Below are 21768 nucleotides of genomic sequence, written 5' to 3'. Positions count from 1 at the left end.
ACCCTGCTCACACACACACACACACAGACACACACACACACAGGGAATGGTCTATACTGTCTTGTTCTTCTGGAAATGTGCTTCTTTGCCACATTTGGATCAAGTGTCTGTTGTGCTCATTGAATTCCTTGGTAATCTAATGAGCTGTTACACATTGTGTGAAGACAGTGATGGGATGTAAAAAAGTATATATAAGTATATATATATATATATATATTTTGGAAACGAGCGCTTCAGTTTTGGATGACACTGAATTCCCAATGTTTTGATGGAGCCCATAATATATCGCTTGTACAGTTATTGAAATACACATCAGTTACAATCTGTATTCGTACAAAAAGTCTCATTGGTGGTTTTACATCTTTACACCAAAAGAATATTACTTTCAATTTGTGAAAATTAGATTTGTCCTTGGTTTGCCACAATCGGATGCACAGAAGCTTTCACACACACACACACACACACACACACACACACACACACACACACACACACACACAATGTAGTTAATCAAGGTGAGGAAAAGGATACTTTTATGCTAATGTACATTCCACCCGAAAAAGAGGACAGAGGGAAGCAGCGACTGAAGGAGAAATGAACCTATTCAAACAAATGAATTCTAATGAAGCTTCACACACAAGACGTCTGGAGTCGGTCCGTTGTGAGAGAGTAGGCCCGGACTTCCCCGCTGGAGAAGACTCAGCCCAAACTCCCGAGAGGGAGGGAGAGAAAAACAAGAGAAGGACCCTGGAGAAAGTGAGCCGGGAAGGAGAATGGTCCAGTAATGAGAGAAGGGAACCAGAGAGGGAGGGGGGGGGGGGGGACAAGGTTGTATTCAGATGTAAGAATTGTCCCCCTGAAAGACCGAACACGAACTTCCTCAGGGTTTAAGAGCCTCTTTATCATACCCTCTCTCTGTGTGTGTGTACGTGTGTGTGTGTGTGTGTGTGTGTGTGTGTTGTGTGTTGTGTGTGTGTGTACACTGGTGGTCTCTGGTTGGGTGGGGAAAGAAAGGGGGAGGCAAGGTACTCACAGAAACATGTTGAATTCAAATTCAAATCGGCTTGTCCTCAGGCCTGGTTGAAACAAAAATATCAGACTTGGGAGGTGGGTTGCTTTTATTAAAAAAAAAGAGGAAAAAAACTTAATGAAGCATCTGCAATTAACTATATTGTAAATGCGCTTATAATTAAGCTTCCCGACTAACATCTGAATTGGATTTGCGTATATTCCAGGAAAGGAATACAATATTCAAAGTTGTGTGGCTGCTATATGCTTTCAAAAACGTGGACATTTGCATCATTTATCATTTTGTGAGAGATGTGGTATCTCATCTTAAAGTGGATGTTTCAAACGCTCTGAGTCTGTAGAAAATATCAATTTCTTCTTCCATCTGCTGATCCACTCAGAACCCGTGAAACAGCAGCTTCTAAAACTCCTACGCTTTGTGGACATTTATTGGGGAATCCAAACTTTTTCATGTCGCAGAAACCTTTGAAAACTGATCTCTACGGACCCGTAGAACACCCGTTTGACAATGGTGTCAGTCACATCAGAGGGTAGTGTCAAATCAGATTATCGTGTCTGCTCTTGAATGCATCGCCGGTGGAATTAAATCAATCTGCAGTATAGTTGGGGGGACCCCTTGGCAGCACCTTGAGGGGCCTCTGCGTGGGAGCTTCTGGCCTGATGGGTTTCCCTTGCGCTGTAATTTGATTTCCCGACATGCTCTTGGGTTTTCAGTTTCTCGGAAATTGACAGGAACCTAAAAAAGATAACCAGACTTCTCCAGAGCACACCTCTCGATTCCTCAAGTGGCTCTCGGACCCTTTTTGGTAACTATACCTCCAACCGAGAACTCGACTCCCGAACCAGACAGTGGGGAGAACCGGGGGCTCCCGTCGTTTCCCATTGAATTGCACTTAATAATGGAATTCGGGTTAGTTGTACAGTGTGTTTGCCAGTGACTATGGAGGCGGGGCAGTTAATGTCCAAAACTCTTCCACCGAAAATAAACCTGCGTGAGGGAAGAGAGAGAAGGAGAGAGTGAAGGAGGGGAGGGAGGGAGGAGGAAGGGAACGAGCCTTTCAGTGGGGACAGAAGGGAAAGAGTCTCCGTTACAAATGGAATAAAAACTGCGCAATTTTCCTCAAAGGACTGCCTGCTCTGATCGCGGTGGATCGGTCCTTTCTAGGAAACGGATATCAGTTGTGTCTTTTTTTCTTCTTCTTTTTTTTTTGTTGGATGATTAGGGAATCCGTGCCCATTGCTTACCCCCGCTGCTGCCTCGGAGGTTACCGGAGCTGGCGATGTTGTATTTATTTTCTTGTTTCCACCAGACGGATCTTCTGAGAAGGAAACGAGCTGTGCAATCATTTTGGGAAGGCGAGGTGACTGTGCAGAGATGCAAGATCAGTGACGAGTCCATCCGTCAATGTCCCTTTGCCCACGGGCGAACACAACCCTTTTCTCAGCCCCCCGGGCTGGGATCTATCTGCGTGGACGGTGCTCCCCGTGCCGACATTTGCACCTTAAACGCGTTATGGATGTTGAATGGGGTTTTCGTGTGTCTGTGGGTTTTTCTTTTTTTTGGGAGAGGGCTTTTTTAGGGGGCTGCGTCATCCGAGGCTTGGGGAAGAAGAAGAAAAGATGGTCTGCTTTGCAGATTTTCCACTATTACACTGTTTTAACAGCGAGAGTCAACGCGGCGTAACGTGACGCCGCATTCTGGATCGCACATATAAGGTGAGCATAATTAACGCATACGACTCCTATCGGGCACGCACGCTGGCATGTGAGGCTGTTACAGGCGGTGTTACCTAATTGCAACTGGAGGAACCAATGAGACTCCATTGAAAACAACCTGAACTACAGTGTCCTCACCCTGTAATACATCCTAAAGCACGCGATCAACGTCACCGTATACAAGACCATTTGTATCACCGCGCAGACGATTAGTATGATTATTATTATAAGTCTAATAAAGTCACGATTCTGCATAACAGAAACACCATGCGTCCATGTGGAAACAGAAAGGGTTCACGTCTAATGTGGGGATTTTTACATTTTTTATTTTTTTTCCCAGGGTGATTTTATAGTATTATACAATCCATAATATAACGTAATGAGTGCACTATTAACTTTAAACACAACGGTGCCGATAAGTTTCGATACTGCAGCAGTTATCGCTGCGTGACTGACAGCTGTTTTGCCCCTAAATCACATTGAAGCGTATGTGTCGGTGATGTCACGTCTTTACAGTAAAAGGAAGGAATAGTTTTCGGGAAGGTGGGTCAGGAGTTGGCGGTGTCGCAATCGTCTGGCGTCGATCTCGGTTATGTATGTGCGTGCGTGTGTGCGCGTGTGTGTTTGTTGTTGTTTTTTTAATGCACAAACAGGCGATGGGTCGTGGGTGTGATGTTCAACGCGGCTTGAATAGCAGCTTGCTGAATGAAACACGGGCTTCGCCGCTGTCGGAGGAAGGAGTGTCGCATTTTCTTTCCGAAATGTCATGTGGTGAAGTTGTGGCGGGTTCTCCGCTGTTTCCAGGAAAGAGCGTTTGAATTTTCTCTTTTTTTTTTTTTTCCTTCTTCTCTTTTTTTCCTTGTGTGGTCTCCACCCCTCTATTTGCTGGTCCTGGAGCACTGCAGACGTGATGCCACTGGAGGGCGATCCATGTCAGGGAATTGGTTTTAGACCACTTCTAGACCTCTTATGGAATCCGTTTTTCCGCCAAAGAAATACGAGTTAGGAAGAAGGGAGATAATTAAAAATTAAGTACAGTTTGATGTAGCCCACTAGATATTATGAAAAAATAACTAAAGAAGTAGGTGTTATCAAAGTTATTTAGTGTGTTAGACTAACACACATTGACACATTTATGAGCCAGCCTTTTTTCCTGCAGTTTTTTCTTTTTAAAATTATTATTTATTATTTATTACATCTTCGTGATGACCTGTCAACGGGGCGGTCTGCTCAGTTCCGGGGTACACGAGCCTGCATGTGGTTCTTGAGTAGTTACAGATTATGGTGGTTTTTTTTGTGAATTTAAACTCCCGACTGAGTTTGCATTCTTCTTAACGAGGGTTTTGAGTAGGTTATGTACGTTCACATCAAAAAGTTGACAAAATGAAGAAGCTTGAGTGTCTGAATAAATAAATAAGTACAATATTTTTGATTTTTAAGCGCGCTGTTGACGTCCCACAATGCAGTGCAACTCGAGGAGCAACGCGCACACCTACAAACAAGTCACACTAATTGTGGACAGCTCCGGGAACACGAAACAAAATAACAGAATAAAATGTTTTAAAAAAGGGCTATTGCACTAAATGCAGTGAAGCTAATGGAACAGCAACCATTTGCCTGTAGGCTACAAAGCAACGTCGCCGCCCAGGTAACCTACGTGTGTACGTCTGGTCTGCGCTACACCTAGCGTTAGCTAAAGCGGTTTAATTCACGTTTGGGCATATTTGAAAACATGGAGCCCTCGTGTTTCCGGTCGTAGCTAACGCTGCACAGTTGGACTCGTTTTTTGTTTTTTTTACGCATATAAACCATTTACTCAAATGGTCTGTTAACCACAGTAATTGTAGCGTTTTCATACACAACATTGTTTTCTTGTCACCACCACTGAAATGTAGCAAGCACAGTTAGCTACAGTATCGTGTGAACTATAAATCCAATAAAGTAAATCCCACTTCACTGTTAAAAATAGAGCCATTTAATTTGTATAGACCTTTAAACATTGCATGTGAACTGAGTATATTCCCAAATACATGCCCAGTCGCTCCCCCTTTAAAAAGCCATTTGTTTCTTGCCTGTATGATAGGCATTTAATTGAGATGGGAAATAAAAAACTGGTATTTGGGCTTTTTACATAGCTGAGCAGACATGTTTCATGATGGGAGTATATGCATGCCAACGCTGAAGCATTAAAGCGTATCAAGTACCACGTGCTACATACATGCATCAAAAGCGCCGGTCAGCTTTACAAACTGCAAGAGCGTCAATCCGACGCTAGATGGCGACAGTCTTTGCAGTCCAACTCCAATCTGAGCGTGACCTTGGTGAACAGCTGCTAATTTCTCACAGTGCAGGGATGGAAAAGCAGATTGTGTTTTCTCTCTATCTTTCCCTTATTTATGAATATATATTACATCTCCGAGCTGACTGACAGAGTGCTTTTCCATTTTGATGAGCGTTATCAGATGTTTCTTTTTATTTGATCCCCTGTTCAAAAATCATTCACAGAGAAGGAGTGAGGGCCATGGCTAAGCATTGTTGTTGTGCTTGGTTCGAGCAACCCCCAGCACCGGACTGAAGCCACGAGTGAAACGTCTCGTACGGCCTGTCGAGATGGACTGCACAGTCTGGGAATGGGAAAGCGCTGATGCCATTCCTTAGTGACGGTATGGTGGAATTGTTTTACAATATTTTATTTAGATTTCTCCAAGTTAATTATCGACACAATGTACACTCCCCGCCACATAGACCAAGTATTGAATTCATAGGGTTTTACTTAATAATATAATGGATGTTTTTAATGACATTGCAATATATTCTATTACTGAGTCAACATAACAATAACTTTCAGCTGAACTGATAACTGATAGTAAATAGCAGCAGACTAATTGGACTTATCCTTATCAGACCCATTGTTTACATACTGTGTTTTTCTGTAGAAGAGCCATCTGCATTTCGCTTCAAGCACCCACCTGCCCAGGTAAGACGTTTGACCTTTTATCCAGACTTAGACCTGCCTGCAGTGAAGCTGGGGATGTGCATGACTTTACCGGTTTATTAACATTGGGATGTCTGTCATTCCTGTTTTGTCTGTCCAGCAGATATGTTTGTCTGAGCTTCTTTCAGAACAATAAAATGTTTGACAAGCTCAAATGTATTATTGTATCCAGCAAATGGGTACATTACATTCTGTGTAGTTCAAGCTCCAGTTCAGAGGCATTTCACTGACGGACACAGCAGAAGCTTCTCTTCTCTACTACTTCCATCTCAGCCTCCCTTAGTGCTTCAGTTAAGAAAACATTTGGGGTATTTTGTTTACTTTTCCTCTGAAATGACACACATCCACTTCAATTACAACCATGAGAAAGGAAATTCCAATGATTTTGCACTATTTGAGGTTATTGTTTTTACCTCTCTGTAATTTGGGCTGGTAGGTTTGAGTCCAAAGGTGTGTTTTATTCAGGGATTTAGCGGCTCCATCTGTTTTTGTCATTGAGACCTATGATTTCTTACCGACAGCCACAATAAAAGCTTTCTTCAATTTTCTATTGGTGCTGGCCCGCTGTCACTTGCTCGAACATTATGTGCCACAAACCACTTTAATTTGTTGTATTTCTTCTATTTGTGATGAGATGGGGGTCCAGCTATACTCTTTTTCTTTTTCTTTTGTGCAACCTGTTGTTTTAGTATCCTCCGCTCCTATTGGATTCCATTAGGACTGGTTGACTATTGAAGCTTTAAATGTTTTATGTGTAGCTCATTGCAGTTCTTCTGTCTGTATCCGCAGAGGAGTTGCCATTTTCACCACTGCTACTAAATTGAATGAGACTGGGACCAGAGACAAGTGCACACACACACACACACACACACACACACACACACAAACAAACACACAAACACACACCCTTCATTTCTACCCATTCAACACCCTTATTTAGGTGTATACACACACACACACACACACACACACACAAACACACGTAACCTCAAACCAGCTCCGTTTAATTTTCACACACACACACAGTCCTCGAACACTCTCTGACACACATCTCAAACACCCCCCACACTTTTCTCACTCACTGTTTGATCTCTCTCTTAGGGACAAAGACACACACTCTAATGCTGCCGTCTCCCAGGACCCCGCCAAGCCTCACACACCTGGGGTTTTCCATCACTTAGCCCGCTCAGCTTTATTACAGACATTTACAGCTGGCCATTAATCAGATCCATTACACACATACATGCGCATGCACATAATACACACAATCCGGCTTAAGGCCGAGTAGACTCCTTCCGCTATGCCTGTGGACGGACACACACACACACACACACACACACACACACACACACACACACATTTAAAGCACAGTTTGTCTGCAAGCTGGTCTGTAGGAAAGGATCTTTTTTTCACTGCAGCGTCGTACTTATCCTTGGTCCCCGTCTCTTAAACAAACAGTATGTGGATATTTGTTTCACGGATGTCACACATCATCTTGTTACGCTGACTGTCATGTTGAATGAGTGAGTGTTGAATGACTCCATCTTGTAAGACTGTGACGGTGAGCGTCAGCATTAATCAGTGGGACAGCGCCGTCGATCACCTCGCATCTGTCACCGAGACACACAGGTGTGCACACGCTCGCCATGACTGTCCTGGTGGAAATGTGTGTGAGATATGTGGGTTGCTTATTATGCACCTGAAACACGAGTCAAATGAACGGCCTTTTTGTGTGACAGTCTCAAGTGTTGTTACGATTCCATAAAATTGATTTTAATACTACTAATAAATCTAAAGCCATGATGATGTCACTGGACTTGAATTGCAGGGCTTGGCAGCACCCTTTACTCCAGGGTTTTGAGCAAAATAATTCCACATGCTGCACCTGGGACTAGTTTTGTCATACGGTTTGTTTGGATATGGATCTCGTTTAAGACGCAGTAGATGAGTGACACATGTTCAGCTGGAAAACTTTGTCCCGAGACTACAATAAGTGCACGATCCTACAGATGTTGAAATGGGGAGCAACCCTCACATTTTATTTTAAAAAATGGGGGATGACGCAGCAAGCCTTCATATGCCAAACAACCTGTTTTTAATGCTACATTAAATTTGCAGTTGGCAAGTTTTGACACATGACTCACACCTGAGCCCAGAAATGTCAAAACCACAGGTGACATTAAATATCGCCCATTGTCCAGTTTGCATTATGCCATCTTTTATAGATGCTGGTGACAGTTTGCGAATGTTTAGGGCACACAGGACATTAGGATTTGGCATCTGTTTATCCCATCTGCTTTGTCTACAATACATCCTCCTCCTCCTCCTCCTTTTCTTTCTTCTGAATGCTCAAATCCATGTGCCATCCACATGTGCCACACACCCCGTGGAGGCAGCATAGAGAAGACTTCATGCTTTCAGAACAGCCAGTGTTTTACTTTTCTTTCTTTTTTTACCAGTTCTAAGAATATTTTTCATTTAATTATCTATTTCATGTTCATTTTCAATTTGTCACAGCAGTGATAAGACAGTGTGGCTATTTCAGTTATCATCTGCTTCTGTTCCCTGATTGTTGAATACAATCAAGCATGAAATCGTTTGAGACCCTGAGAATGAAGGGCACGAGATAAAAAGAATGAAAACTGCTTTTGGTTCGAATGAGAACAGATCTGAAGGAGGATATATATATATAGAGAGAGAGAGAGAGTCAGGAAGAGAGGTGGCGAGAGCTGACTCAGGATGCCCGGGGGAGGACGGCAGGAAGCAGTGGGTGAGGAAGAGGACAGGAAGCAGAGGGAGGGGGAGAGACTCCTCCTCTTCGTCGTCCTCCTCCTCTTCTGTCATCATCGGCGATGTCATCGAGGGAGGAGTGGCGGAGGGAGGGAAGGAGAAGAGGTGGAGCTGACATCATCCACCTCCTGGAGGTCTGAAGGCGTCGTTATCTGCACATTCACCAATAAAGCTTTTAACAGTCCAATATAGGCCATCAAAGTGCTTGTGATGCATTCAAACAACAGCTGGCTGACAGAAATAAAAAAAAATTATATTATTATCTGTGTGTGTCTAGAACTCACATAGTTTGCAAGAGGATGCTGCCTTACATGCCTCCTGTACTCTGCTGTTCTTGTTGTTTGGCCTACGTTATCCAACTGTCACAGACCTCTGTTGGTATGTTGAGTATTTGTGTGTATGTTTTTGTAAGGTGTGTGTGTGTGTGTGTTTTGGCACATCCACCTGTGTGTGCGTAACGGTGTTTTAATAGCGTAGCTTGTTTATACTTGGGCGTCTCTTACTGAAGGGATCCAGTGTTGACGTATGCACCTGTGTCTCAGGGCCCCACAGTGGTTTGGAGGCAGTTAGGGAAGGTCAGATGGTGCAAGATTAGTGTGAGTATGTGGTAGTTTAAGTGGAGGGAGTGGTGTGTGAGGGGGATGTCTATGGGGCGCATCGGTATAAAAACAATCTGTAGAATGTAGGCAGTGATGCTGCTTTTTCATGTTCATTTTTAAATGCCAGCTCCTTAAGTTTTTGAGACATATTCTATTTTGTATTCTGACATATGAGGACGCTGTTAATTATAGTTGTGTAGAAATATTTGGCATGTTTTGTACTCCCAAAGAACATTGCAGAGAGAAAACCAAGACTGCAGCTTAAAGATCCCACAAAAACATGATGCTAATCCAGCAGAGTAATTTACAAAGTGATCATCTTTAATTGGTCTAAATATCACTTGGATCAGTTGTTTTGTGTAGGAGGGAAACCAGTATCCCCACTAGCTTTTCGGAAGGTTTGCCTTGTGTACATTTGTTGGCATGTTTCCCTCCCCTGTAAACTAAATTGTCACTTTAAACCGATGTGTTTTGTTATGAAGACAAATGTCGGTGGAGTTGTTGCTGCTGCTCTGTGTAAGAAACGGAGCACCAGACGTGAACACTGTCTGTATAACAAAAGAGATGTGGCTAAAACGCTTACACAGGCTTTGGTAGATAGTGGATGTGCATTTCCCAAACTAAATCCCTTTCTTGAACAAATCCCCCCCCCCCCCCCCCCCCCCCCCCCCCTCCTTAAAGTGGAGACAAAACAAAATCTGCAGCTATAGGCTGTCTTATGTTGTGCTCTCTCACCCTTGCACCCCCCCTTTCCACCATTGCTCCCCTCTTTCTACCCCAGCTCCTGTTCTGGCTTTCTGACTCTCAGGTTTCTCCCCAACGCCCTGAGCCCTCTACACCCCCCCTGGCCCCCCTTTGACCCCTTGTTACACCCCCTCCCTCATTCACCCCCTCACCCTCCCTCTCCCCAGGGCAAGCCCAAAGCTCCCAGCCCTTTGTGCCTTCCACCCCCACCCTCCTCCTCCACCTCTGCCTCCCCCTGCCTTTGTGTATAAGAGGCCAGCAAAGGGAGAGAGGAGAGGAAGGCTGCCGAGGAGGGAAAAGTGAGAGACAGGAGAACGATCAGATGTGAATCTTGAAGCCTTTTATTCTGACATGCTCCTACTTGACTTGAGGATTTTTACATCAGGTGAAGGCTGTGCATTCACTTTGCTGAAGTGTTGTCAAGGTGCTTTCTTTCCCCTTTCATATACATTTAAACAGAAATAGACTAGCAATAGTGATGTACTATCATGATTTTCGTCTCAAATTGTCCAAGGAGGGCAAATAGGGGGCGATATAGAGCAATACAGATGCTGTAAAGTTGTGTACATGACCTGACTGTGTTAGTAGAACTGACTCAACACTATTTTAAAAGTGGGTTCATTCTGCCGGAGCAACTCCTGTTAATGTGATCTCCAATCCCTCTGTAGATTTTTGCTGGGCTGTAAAAATCTACAGATCTACTAAGATCTAAATCTACTAAAATCTAAAAGTTAGCTGTTCCAAAAAAAAAAAAAACAGTTCTGAGTGTTGTATTTAAAAAAAGATGTGGCACCAATACAAACATATTCAGAACTGATGAGCACAATACCTTCCTTTGGCACAGGTCATGGAGTTCAGACTAAGCCATTATGTGGCTAAGAGGGCTTTAAATGTTAGTGTATACATAGTTAACCAGACGAGTTGGCCAAGCGCGGAAGGCATCGGACTCCTTTACCTACTGACCTACCTAGATGTCTCCCAGAGCTGCCAGAAGATAAACAACACACACATCTATATACAGAAAAAGTGGCTTGTAAACAAGTGTGTGTTGTGTTGTGTATCTGTGTGAGTTAGAGTGGAACAGAACAAGAAGGAACTAGAAGGTGGTGTGTGAACCTACAGATGAACGCGTTGATACTCTTGTCTCGGTATGTCTACATGCATTTTTCATTTACTGTCTAAGGACCCACAGCACCACGCATGCATTTTTAAAACCCAGGAAACGGAAAGATAGGTCACACTGGTGCACTTGCGTGTGTATGCGCATGCTTATATGTACATGTGTATGTGTGTGTGTGTGTGTGTGTGTGTGTGTGTGTGTGTGTGTGTGTGTGTGTGTGTGTGTGTGTGTGTGTGTGTGTGTGTGTGTGTGTGTGTGTGTGTGTGTGTGTGTGTGTGTGTGTGTGTGAAATCCACTTGCAGGGAGTGCATGCTCAGTAGAAGAGTATATCCCTGGAAAGCCAGCTGCCATCCTGTTATCACAGCTAACTCGATTAGGGGAGCTTCTGCCGCCGAGCCCGCTGCCCTGAGAGCTGCAGCGGGCTCACGCACAGCCATTGGCACAGCCATTAGAGGACGACCCCTTCTCTACACTGAATCCGCCAAAATAAAGAACAGCCATCACACTTAAAGCTTGTGGCAACAAACCCTCGATCACATGTACTGTATATATTATACTGATAATATAAAGGCTGCATGCCCAGAAAATGAAGAAAAAAAGGCAATAAAAATACACAGGTCCATTGTTCAGATTTCAGAAACATTAAACCATGACAAATGTGACTTCAGTCTTCAGGAATGCATAGCATGTCTGTCTTTTAAATTCCTTACACCCCATGCCACATCCTAATATGTACTTTTACAAATCGCTAATAGAAAAACAGCACTTTGCTACTGTTGTACCAACCTCATTAACCTCAGCAAAGAAGAAATGTCAATTACGCAGCCAGCCTTTTATGTGAGGCGCTGACCTTTCCCAGTGATCATGCTAATCATTGATCACTTAGATAAACACAGGCAACCATAAGAGCCCATTATTGTCCCTCCCAAAGCCTTCCTATGGACGGCAGATATAATTAGGCCCTGAGGTAATTGGTTGACTAATTGCTGTTGGTGGGATACATACATCGCCTATCGTCAAACCAAAGGGGAAGCTCTGCTATTACTTTTAATTACCTGCTGTCAGTTTGACAGCTGGCGCCAAATGCTTTTTGGAGCTTATAGCTATATTTGGTTTTGTGGAAGGGGATTCTGGATATCAACCTCTGGTTTGGTCACTGCCACAATGGCCCAGATGGTTCGCTTCTGTAGTTACACACACATACTCTCAAAAAAATACACACACACTGTTGGGTGAACAGCCATGCTGGCTTTTTATGCAGCGGACCTATTCATCTTGTGTCTGTGTTTAGAGGTGCAGCCATTCATTGTCTCTCCTCCTGCTTATTCTCAAGGAGCCGTCTCTCTACATCCCTCAGTACTTTTATCTTGTCTTTGTCTTTCCGCCGCCCCTCTATCTCTCTCTTCTTGTCTTTATACTGGTGATACTCTTCCTCCTTCTCTCACACCCTTTATGAATCTCACTGAGAGAACAAAGAGGACATAGCTAGTTACCTCGCCTGTGTCAGTCTGCCTGCACGCGCGTCTGAAATATTTGAAGTGCGATGTTAAGGATTCATCCCACAAATCTAGTTCCTCCAGTGACACAGAAATCACTTGTTCAGTTATTAGTGCTTTATGGATTATGGTGGGCTAAGAAGCCCGAACAGACACCTCTCCTATGTAGACTGCTATAGCCCTTCAGTTAATGATGAGCTTCTATTATGACAGCTCATATTCATAGGAATGGGGACATACAGCAAAAGGAAGATTATATATACATGCAAATGTATTAAGACTACCAGTTGTACTGAATATTTGAACAGAAAATGTGTATTCAACATACAATGTCTTATAAAACATATTGTATGTACTGTTGTATACCGTAATTGACTGCTGACTCCATACTTCTTTTAACCAGCCGGTAAGGGTAGCAAGTGATGAACCATTTCATCAGTAGCAAAAGGCAACGGCAATCAGCAAAGCTAAAAAATAATACTAAAAAGATCTGATATGTTATGATCCACTAAAGTTCAGCACAATACAAAATGATGATGGTGCGTGTGTGTGGGGAAAGAGCTTTAGAGATGTTGCCAAGTGGGACACGTTCATTTCATCGTATACCTCTGTGTCACTTACACACTTACAGTTCTTGGATGCAAGATATGACATCATCGCCGTAGTCGATAAGCGAGGGCAACTCTCCCGCTAACGAACTGTGTGTGTGTGTGTGTGTGTGTATTTTTGAGATGTGAATGGCCGTGTAAATATAGATAAATTGGTTTGACCCAGTGGTTCTCAAACCTTTTCTGTCACACCCCACTCCAGAGGAAGACAAATTTTCATGCCCCACTGCCCAACAAAATTGTAACAAAATGGCCCATGCAGAATTTTTATTGAAATAACAACTTTTTGTGACTCCTCCGTCTGTACTTTTTCAAATGATAGAATTAAAAAAAGAAATTGCAATCACTTTCAAGTAAAGCAGATTGCTCCATCAGACAAAACAAATAAAATGTGCATTCACTTTGTTAGAGCAATGCAAACAAAGTTCTATTTGTGCAAAAGATTATTAATATTTGGCAAAAAAAATAGCTTATCGTGGCTGCAATTAACCTGTTTTGCACATCAAGTTGTATCAGTATTAGTGGCTGCAGTGTTAGAGGAGCGCTGGTTTGACCTAATGGTTTTGTTCCTTTTGATATGATTGTCTAAACCGCTTTGCCTTTCTAATGTTTTGGTGCTGGAGGGGGGCTGTTAGTGTCCAGTGTTTAACGTTGCTTAGTGGCACTCACAGATGTTACAAGGCAAGGGGTTGAAAAGTGGCACACTATGACCCAACTCCATTCAAGGCAGAATTGCTCCCTCAATTACCTCACAATAGTTAAATGACGACCAACTATATGTTGGTTCGGGTATGAAACAATAACCTCAATAAATCTCATTCAGCTCTATCAAGCTCTCACGAATCTGTGTCCAAAGCCTTAAATCTCTTAATAATAGACTACAACGTAGCTGTGTTTGAAGGGTGCATAATCCATCTGCTAAAGACTATACCGTCCTCTCTACAAGACATAAACTGTCTCGAATAGATTACATTCTGATCCCCTCTGGTTTGTTGCCTTTTGTACACTCAATATAATTATTTCCTAGACATGTATCTGATCACAACCCAGTCATACCTACGTTTAATTATGGGAATATCAAAATAGGGCAACAAGATGAAGGTGTAAAACGTGTGGATGTAACCGAACTAAGGATGATCTGTCTGTGTCGGTCTGACTCTCCTGTTGGTTGGTGATGGGGAGAGAGGGGTGGGCCGTATAGGAATGTGGGTTAATGGGTAGCTTTATTTAACAATCTGCAACCTGTTATACTGTAAAATAATGGTAGTGATAAAAAAAAAAAGAAACTGCCAGAATAGCTTTTAACAAAAACAACCTACTTGAATTCCTTTTCAAACACGACACCAACATAATGATTGCCAGAACATTTACAGTGCAACTGTAGATTTGTGAAAGGAAACTCAGATTGACTTCCAACCTTGAGAAAGTGAGGCAGGGCTAAGGAGATGTTTTACTTTAATATTGGCATGCAGACTGACAGATGGAGAAGTCTAGAGTGTGACAGTGTGTTTCGTCTCCTCATCATGAGAGTGTCGCTGGGCACTGATCAAAGCACTCCCTGGATCGTCTGTGTCAGATGAACTCTTAACTGCTCGCTGGTGTTCCTCACTCCGTATCACTTTGGCAAAAGCAATTACACATTCACAGGTGTTGAGACGGGTTAGCCAGTTTGCTCATGTGCTGACAGAGTAAATGCTTTGGCCTGAGCTCATGGAGGGTTGATCAACTTTGTACTGTATATACAGTATGGTGTGTGTGTGTGTACGTGCACACACTACACAGGCCACATCCCAGGGCCATGAGCAGGGTTGTGTTGCCACGGTGAAAATGAAATCCAAAATGCAGAGTTGCAAGGAAACCCCTGATTGGCTGTGGAGCCATGCATGGGATTGTGATGCATGCTGTCAGTCGGCCAATGGGACGCAGTCTGAGCCAGGGCTGTTGCTAAGGGGAGTAGCTTGGAACAGAGTCAGCTGGGTTTTTTCTCCCTCTTCTCGCTTGCTCTCTCTCTCTGCATCTCCCAGTCAGTCTCTGGCTTGCTCGGCCGCTCTCTCCTGCTGCTCACTCTGCCTTTGCCCTCATTGACTCCCCCCCACCGCGCCCCCCTCCTTCCTGTCTCCCCATTGCGCCCCCCCCCCCCCCCAAAACATATTTTTTTCACTTCTACACGTGCGAATGGGGAAAGAGCACATGTTGAAAAATTCACTGAATATTTCATGCATCTTGTTGTGTGGGACCGGGGCCATATCTAAAGACGCACACAAAGTGGGGTGTGTGTTTGCATGCATGGAAGTTTGTATGTTTGTGTCTGTTTGTTTTTCATTGTGTGCGTTTGTGCGTCGGTCTGCGCATTGTTTGTGTGAGAGTATCGTTGCCTTTGTGTGTTTTTGTTCATGCTTAGTTATTGGTGTGCTCATGCTCTCATGTGCACTCACCCTGTCTTTACCTCTCTGTGTTTGTGTCTTTCTGGTCTTCGAAGAGCGTGAAGGGGGAGTATTTTTTTGTGCGTGTTTGGTGCCTTTGGGTCCATGTCGGGGAGCTCTCCGGGGACTCGGGGCTCTCTAGCTGAAGTGGGGGGGGGTTGAATGCGAGCCAGGTAGCATTGGGTACTCGCCTGGCACCACGTAGGGCTCCTCCAGCTTCTGGGTCATTACCACTATTCACTTGACACCATATATCTGCACCCTGCTGACACCTCGACTAAAACGTTTTGTTGAGGTCGTAAACAAATAGCCTGCAGCAGCAGCAATTAATAAATAGATGCAGTAAAGAAATATAAAAAGAACAAGGTACATTTTATTACAATAAGATAAACTAATCACATAGAGTAAGAATATATACATACAAAACACAATGTGAAATATTCTAAATAATATATCATGTAGAATAGTCCACATTTGTTAAATTGTGAGTCCCCAGGATGTGTATGCGCATAAGGAACAGGATGGCTCGCCTCAAGTAATGTGACGAGATGTCAATGTTTCCGCTCGTTGCTGATGATTTCCCACAATGCATGGCTTTGTGTGCTTTAGTGGTTGCCATGCCGACTCTTGTACAACCAAGCTGAAGATAATGGTCTTTGTTGCTTTCTCAGGTTTCTTCTGTGAATTTTCAGGCAACCGGGTCAACAGCTGGACTGATATACATGTACAGTACGGGAGGAGAAGTTAGCGGTGTACTAAAGACTATAATTTGGTTTTGTTGTTTTCGATGATGATTTTCCTTTCATGAATTAAGGGTTTCAGGATAACAGTGGCGTATATTTGATTCAGATGGTAAAGCTTTGAGTCAATTTTATGATGTTTTCAAAAATGACTGATCGTGAGGCCTCTGCTGTTTAATCCCCCCACCTACATAAAATCAAACTACTGCAGCCCGGGTCGGATCTGTCTGAGTTTATTCATTAAAGTCACTGTGTTTGCCTGCAGTGCCATTATGTGCATTAGACACTCATCGGCGGAGCAGTACGCGGAGGTATTGCATTTGCATCCACTCATAAGATTGCGGGTTAGCGTCAGTCACAAAGAGTCATCATCAATTATTCATTCATGACAGAGCTGCTGGATGAGTTATTGACTTTCTGACTTTAGTTGTGTAGCGTTTGATCTGTGCATGTTGGTCTTCAGGCTGTGCAAGTGGAGTTTAATATCTTGGTCAAGCTAGATGAATATGAGATCTGACTTGTGTTACTTTCAGTGACAGTCAAGGATCACACTTTGCCAAGAAGCAGCAGTGAGACAAAGAATTACCCTTTTGTTCATTTTGGGATCGGCAGGAATGTTCAGCCCACAATTGGACAGAAGTAGAAACAAAGCATCTGCTCTTTCTAGACATTTTTCTGTCTCTCCCCCTCCTGTTTCCTTCCTCCTCTCATTTCCTCCTTCCACACTTCCTGTTTCCTGGCTCTCATCCTCTCTTTGTTAAGCTTTCTCTCACGGGTACATTTTTTTTTCTCCTTCTACTGTCATTCCTTGTGTGTGTGTGTGTGTTAGTGTGCGTGTGTGTGTGTGTGTGTGCGTGTGTGTGTGTGTAATGGATCTATTTTACTGGAGGTAGCCAGGGGAGTCACTGAAGTGAGGCTTTTTACTTATGAATCAAACTCTGCTAATGGAGCAAGACTGCCTTTCAGATGACATAACATACCATGGCCATCCCATAGCCCCCCAAACATTCATTCATAATAATCCCCACAATCAGTTATTCAGAATGCGAGATGGAGGGAGAAAAGGGACTGTGAAAGAGGGAGGGAGAGGGTGGCACTCATATGTGAAAACAAAGCAATTAAAAGCATTATCAGTCGTGTGTGTGCGTGTGTACAGATGAGATCAAACGCGAGAGCCTCAGCTGGCTCGTATAGCCCTCCCACTGGTTTCATTTGGGTTATCGCTATGGTCCTCTTATTGCTAATGTGTGTGTTTCCTGTGTGCACAAAGTATTTAAATGTCACTAACATAACAGGTTGCACTTTTAAAATGGAAACACAAACCAAAAAAGCACCTGGTATGAAAGCATTTGGTTACGCTTCAGGAAACGTAGGTGTGTTTTTCAAGAACACGCTCGCACACGTGTGCGCTTTCTTTCCACCTCTGTAACAATGGAAAACATTACACTTTGGATACTTATTGGAAGGGAATCAAGCAGTCAGACTTCTTTATCCTTCTCTCTCTCTCTTTGCTCGCCGTACACTCGAAAACAAAGTGAGATTAAAGAGCAAGGAGGTGGTAAGAGTGTGAGCAAGCAAGAGAGAAAGGTGTTAAATGAAAGCGAGTGTCCGTGGGAATCAGACATACCGAGCTTGCATCGCCACGTGCGCACGCTTGTTGCTCTTCGGTGCAGTGCTGGGTGCATTTAAGGTCTGCATATATTGAAATGTCTGTGGTAGTTAGTGACAGTGAGACTTTGGATGGTGTAACTTCAGTGGGATTCGGATGCATTAATAGACTGTAGAGCAGGTGTCGTGGTTGAATAACAGAACACACTCTACCAATGTGTTCCCTTCACCACTTCTTTCCACCTCCACCGTTTGTGTGTCTTTTCCATGCTGCTCAGTGACAGTTTATTGTCCCTCTGATCGCTGCCTGACTGCCCCTTTGCGGAGAGAGGAGTGATGTCGAAATTTGATGTCAGAGGCGCTGAGAGAAAGACGGCGGGATGGCAAAGGGGGAGGAGAAAGATGAAAGCAAAGGAGAGAGAGAGAGAGAGAGGAGATGATTATGCAGTTTAATATAATGCTGGCTTTGAAGAGAGACGAGAGGGAGCTAGAGGGAGATAAAGGAAGAAGAAGGCAACAAAGATACATTTTCTATCCATCACCTGCACTCTTTCTATGTCTTCTATTTTGGAAACACAATGAAGGACACAACAAAAGAAGTCAATACATCTGAGTTGTTCGAGCGGGATACCTGTGGCCGTAAGTACTAAGGTCAACGATGCACCTTATTGCCGCAGGCGACCACATTTGATCAAAACACTGTGGCGATGCAAACGGAAGAAAACTCAGTTGGACTTTCGAAAGAGACAAAAAATCCATCAGTCTCGAGGTTATCAAAGACGGGGAATGTATTAAATCTGTAGTTTGGGAGGAATTTTTATGGTGAAATGCATTTTACATGTAGAAAGCACCTGTGTTTTGCTTTATTTTGTGATTACACATGTTTTGTGTAAAATGTACTCGATGGTTCAACAGAACCAGCTTTTGCAGTATCTTCTCTTCTTTGTTCTGCCAATACGCCACTTTTTTTTCTCTCTCTCTCTCTCTCTCTCTCTCTCTCTCTCTCTCACTCACTCACTCACTCACTCACTCACTCACTCACTCACTCACTGCGATTTGACCTCTCAGCCAGTGACCTCATCAATAAGGGGCTCATTTGGGGGAAGGGCAGGGTCAGGGGTGTGTGTGTGTCTTTCTGTGTTTGTGTGTGAATGACCCTGATGGGGCCTCTAGCATAGTTTGATTAGGGGGGGGGGGTGAGGGGGGGGGGGGACAAGCAAGGAGGGGCCCGTATGGGCCCCTGATCTTCCGCCATCTTAGGTTTCTGCCCCACATCTCGTGTGTGTGCGTGCGCAGTGTCTGTATCTCCTGTCCATTCTCGCAGGTGGACAAACCCATCACTGATCCTCATGTCTCTTTCTTCCTCTGTATACATCTCTGCCTCTGTGTGTGTGTGTGTGTGTGTGCGTCTACTAACACCACCCCTCCCTCCCAATTAATACTCCTCCTCTGTCTCTTCCTCCTTCCTGTCTCTGCTGCTCCCTCGTCTTTTTATTCCGTCCCACTCTCCCGGCTTCCCTTCTTTCCCTCCGGTTAGGTGAGAGGGAGGAAGAGAAGGCGGTGGACGAGTATTAGCCTCATTGTCTGGAGCCAGTGGTAACCTTATATCTCAACAGCGAAAGGCAGAGAGAAGAAGGGGTCGGTAGTAACCTGAGCTTTAGTAATTGTACATTCAACACAGAGGTCATTTTTGTAGACACTGGATATGTGTGAATACACACACACACACACACAGTCTCCACTCTGTGCCAAAATATATGTGTATATACCTCACAAACATACATTTTAAAAGCATATTTTCTTCCTTTTATCAGCGATGTAATCCCAATGCAACGCCTCTCCTCATCCGTCAGAAACCGGCTCTGAAGTTTCGAGGCTGATTGGCTCGTCCGGGCAGCTGGAAAATGGAGTTTAGTGAGCTCTTCCCCTCGGGCTGATCTGCTCTGACACACATGGCCATACAGTACATGTACTCAACATGGATGCGTGAGCTGAAGGAAGGCGAGACAACGGAAATAGAGAGATTCACGATTAGGGGTGGAAACAAACCAAGTTAAAATGGAGAAAAGGTGGACATTTGGTGATTTGAGTGGAGGAAACTATTGTTGGTCTGTTTTTCCCCGTGAAAAGTTTTTTCGTCCCGGGACAGGGATGTTGTATGTGTACGGATTGTAAAGCCCTCTGAGGCTAATTAGTAATTTGTGATACAAAATATACAGAATTGAATTGAAGGGTTGTACGCATCCGTGGGATTGGACATGTCCTGTAGGCTAGAAACAGTCATACCCTTAAAGTGAATTATTTCTCTATAAAGGAAGAGAGACACAGAAGCACAAAAATAATAGAAAAAAAAACAAGAAAGACAACATAAAGGGTGGTATAGCTTTGAGAAATCTGAAAGGAGAGAGAGCGACTGGTATCAGGGAGGTTCCATTGGGTTGTAATCAGTCATAGCAAGTGATGGTGAAACAGTGTTCATTAGTGAGCCGGTCTGGGCTGAATGCTGCAGTTGCTTTCTTCCCTCAAAGTCACTTTCAACTGTAGTCTGATCTTTCGAGGCCCCTACTGCAGCTGCTGAACTGATACCAGAGCGAATATTTCCTGGCTTTGTTTCAGAGGATTTTGCTATTCACTTTTTCATTTAAGTGTAGTTTTGGAAGACTTGGCCCAGTTTCCTGCCTTGCCTTGAGGTGGTTTCTGCTTGGTGACCGGTTGAACGGCATCATTCTTAGACACAGGAGGTGTTCAGAACTCAGTTGATCGGATCTCCATTGCAGAGTTGGTAGCAGTAAAATATCCAATTATACGTCACCTGGAGCTCTTTTTTGCTTTGTTTTACTCCTTTCTGACATTTTATAGACTAAACCGTGAACTGGAAAAAGAATATGAAGGTAAATTGATAATGAAAATAAGTCCTTGTTGCAGCCGTCGTACACTGGAGATTTACCACACTCGTGGCACCGTGAAGCATGCATGTGTTCATGAGCAGGTGCCTGGTTTGTTCATGTATTGTATCACCCGCATGGCAACAGCAAAAGGTGTGACATGCAACACAAACATGGACGTAACTGTGTTTGTTTATAAGAAGATGCTATGAACATATCGTGCTGAAGAGCCAACAGCAAAAGCAAAGTGTGTTTTAGTCCCAGTATTTACTCCTGTGTCTGCATAGTCACATCCGGGCTGCTCCGGCTCCGTTTCGACCGCAGACAGGTTTGTTAGCCCACAGCCAGAGCCCAGTGCCAAGGTGAACGAGTCCTCACCAGGCGGATGGGACCAGATGTGTCAAGTGTTTGAGCAGCGGGCACAATGGGTCCCCCGGGGCCAGTTGAAGTGCCTTGGGGGGAGGGAGGGGGGGGCTTGGACTTTGGGTCTCTCCCCAACCCCCCTAAACTCCCTGTCCCTCTCAGACTGAGGCTCTTCCTGGGCAGCGTGGCACAGTGTGTGGCCTGGCTCTGAGCCAGAGCAGCCAGCCTGCCTGCCTCTGCCAGCCTCCCTCCCCTGAGACCAAAGACAAAGCTGGGACACGGCCAGACACTCCACGCTCTCTGTGACTCTCCCCGTCGCTCCCCGCCTTCGTTCTCCAGACGTTCTCTTTCTTTTTCTTCTCAATCATTAGGGGTCAATAATTAATTTCTTTCTTTTTTTTAACACTAACACATCTCTTTTCTCTGTATACACTTTCTTTATTTTCTTTTGTTTCTACAAAGCCACGTGATGTCTTTCATCTCTTGGTCTTGTTTTTCTTATCATCTCGCTCTGTCTGAACTGGTTTTTAACTGCTTTCTAATCTCTCACCAGTGTCCAGGGTTTCTCTCTCTCTCACACACACACACACACACACACACAGTCATTGTTTCTTACATATAGACTCATAGACAAACGTTACATACAATGGTT

The 21768-nt window shown here is 44.0% G+C and overlaps 1 protein-coding gene across 1 annotated transcript in view; it reads left to right on the top strand.

The window, feature by feature from the left end:
• The first annotated feature begins 2063 nt into the window (after nucleotides 1-2063).
• Nucleotides 2064-21768, top strand: part of kdm6ba (lysine (K)-specific demethylase 6B, a) — an 85170-nt gene continuing 65465 nt past the window's right edge. The window contains exons 1-3 of the mRNA XM_034557592.1: nucleotides 2064-2745; nucleotides 5251-5408; nucleotides 5682-5722. The gene's annotated coding sequence lies outside the window, so the exon portion shown is untranslated. The remainder of the gene's footprint in view (nucleotides 2746-5250; nucleotides 5409-5681; nucleotides 5723-21768) is intronic.

Source organism: Cyclopterus lumpus, chromosome 18 (genome assembly GCF_009769545.1).
Source record: "Cyclopterus lumpus isolate fCycLum1 chromosome 18, fCycLum1.pri, whole genome shotgun sequence".
NCBI classification, from domain to species: Eukaryota; Metazoa; Chordata; class Actinopteri; order Perciformes; family Cyclopteridae; genus Cyclopterus; species Cyclopterus lumpus.
This window is presented reverse-complemented; position numbering and strand designations above follow the sequence as displayed.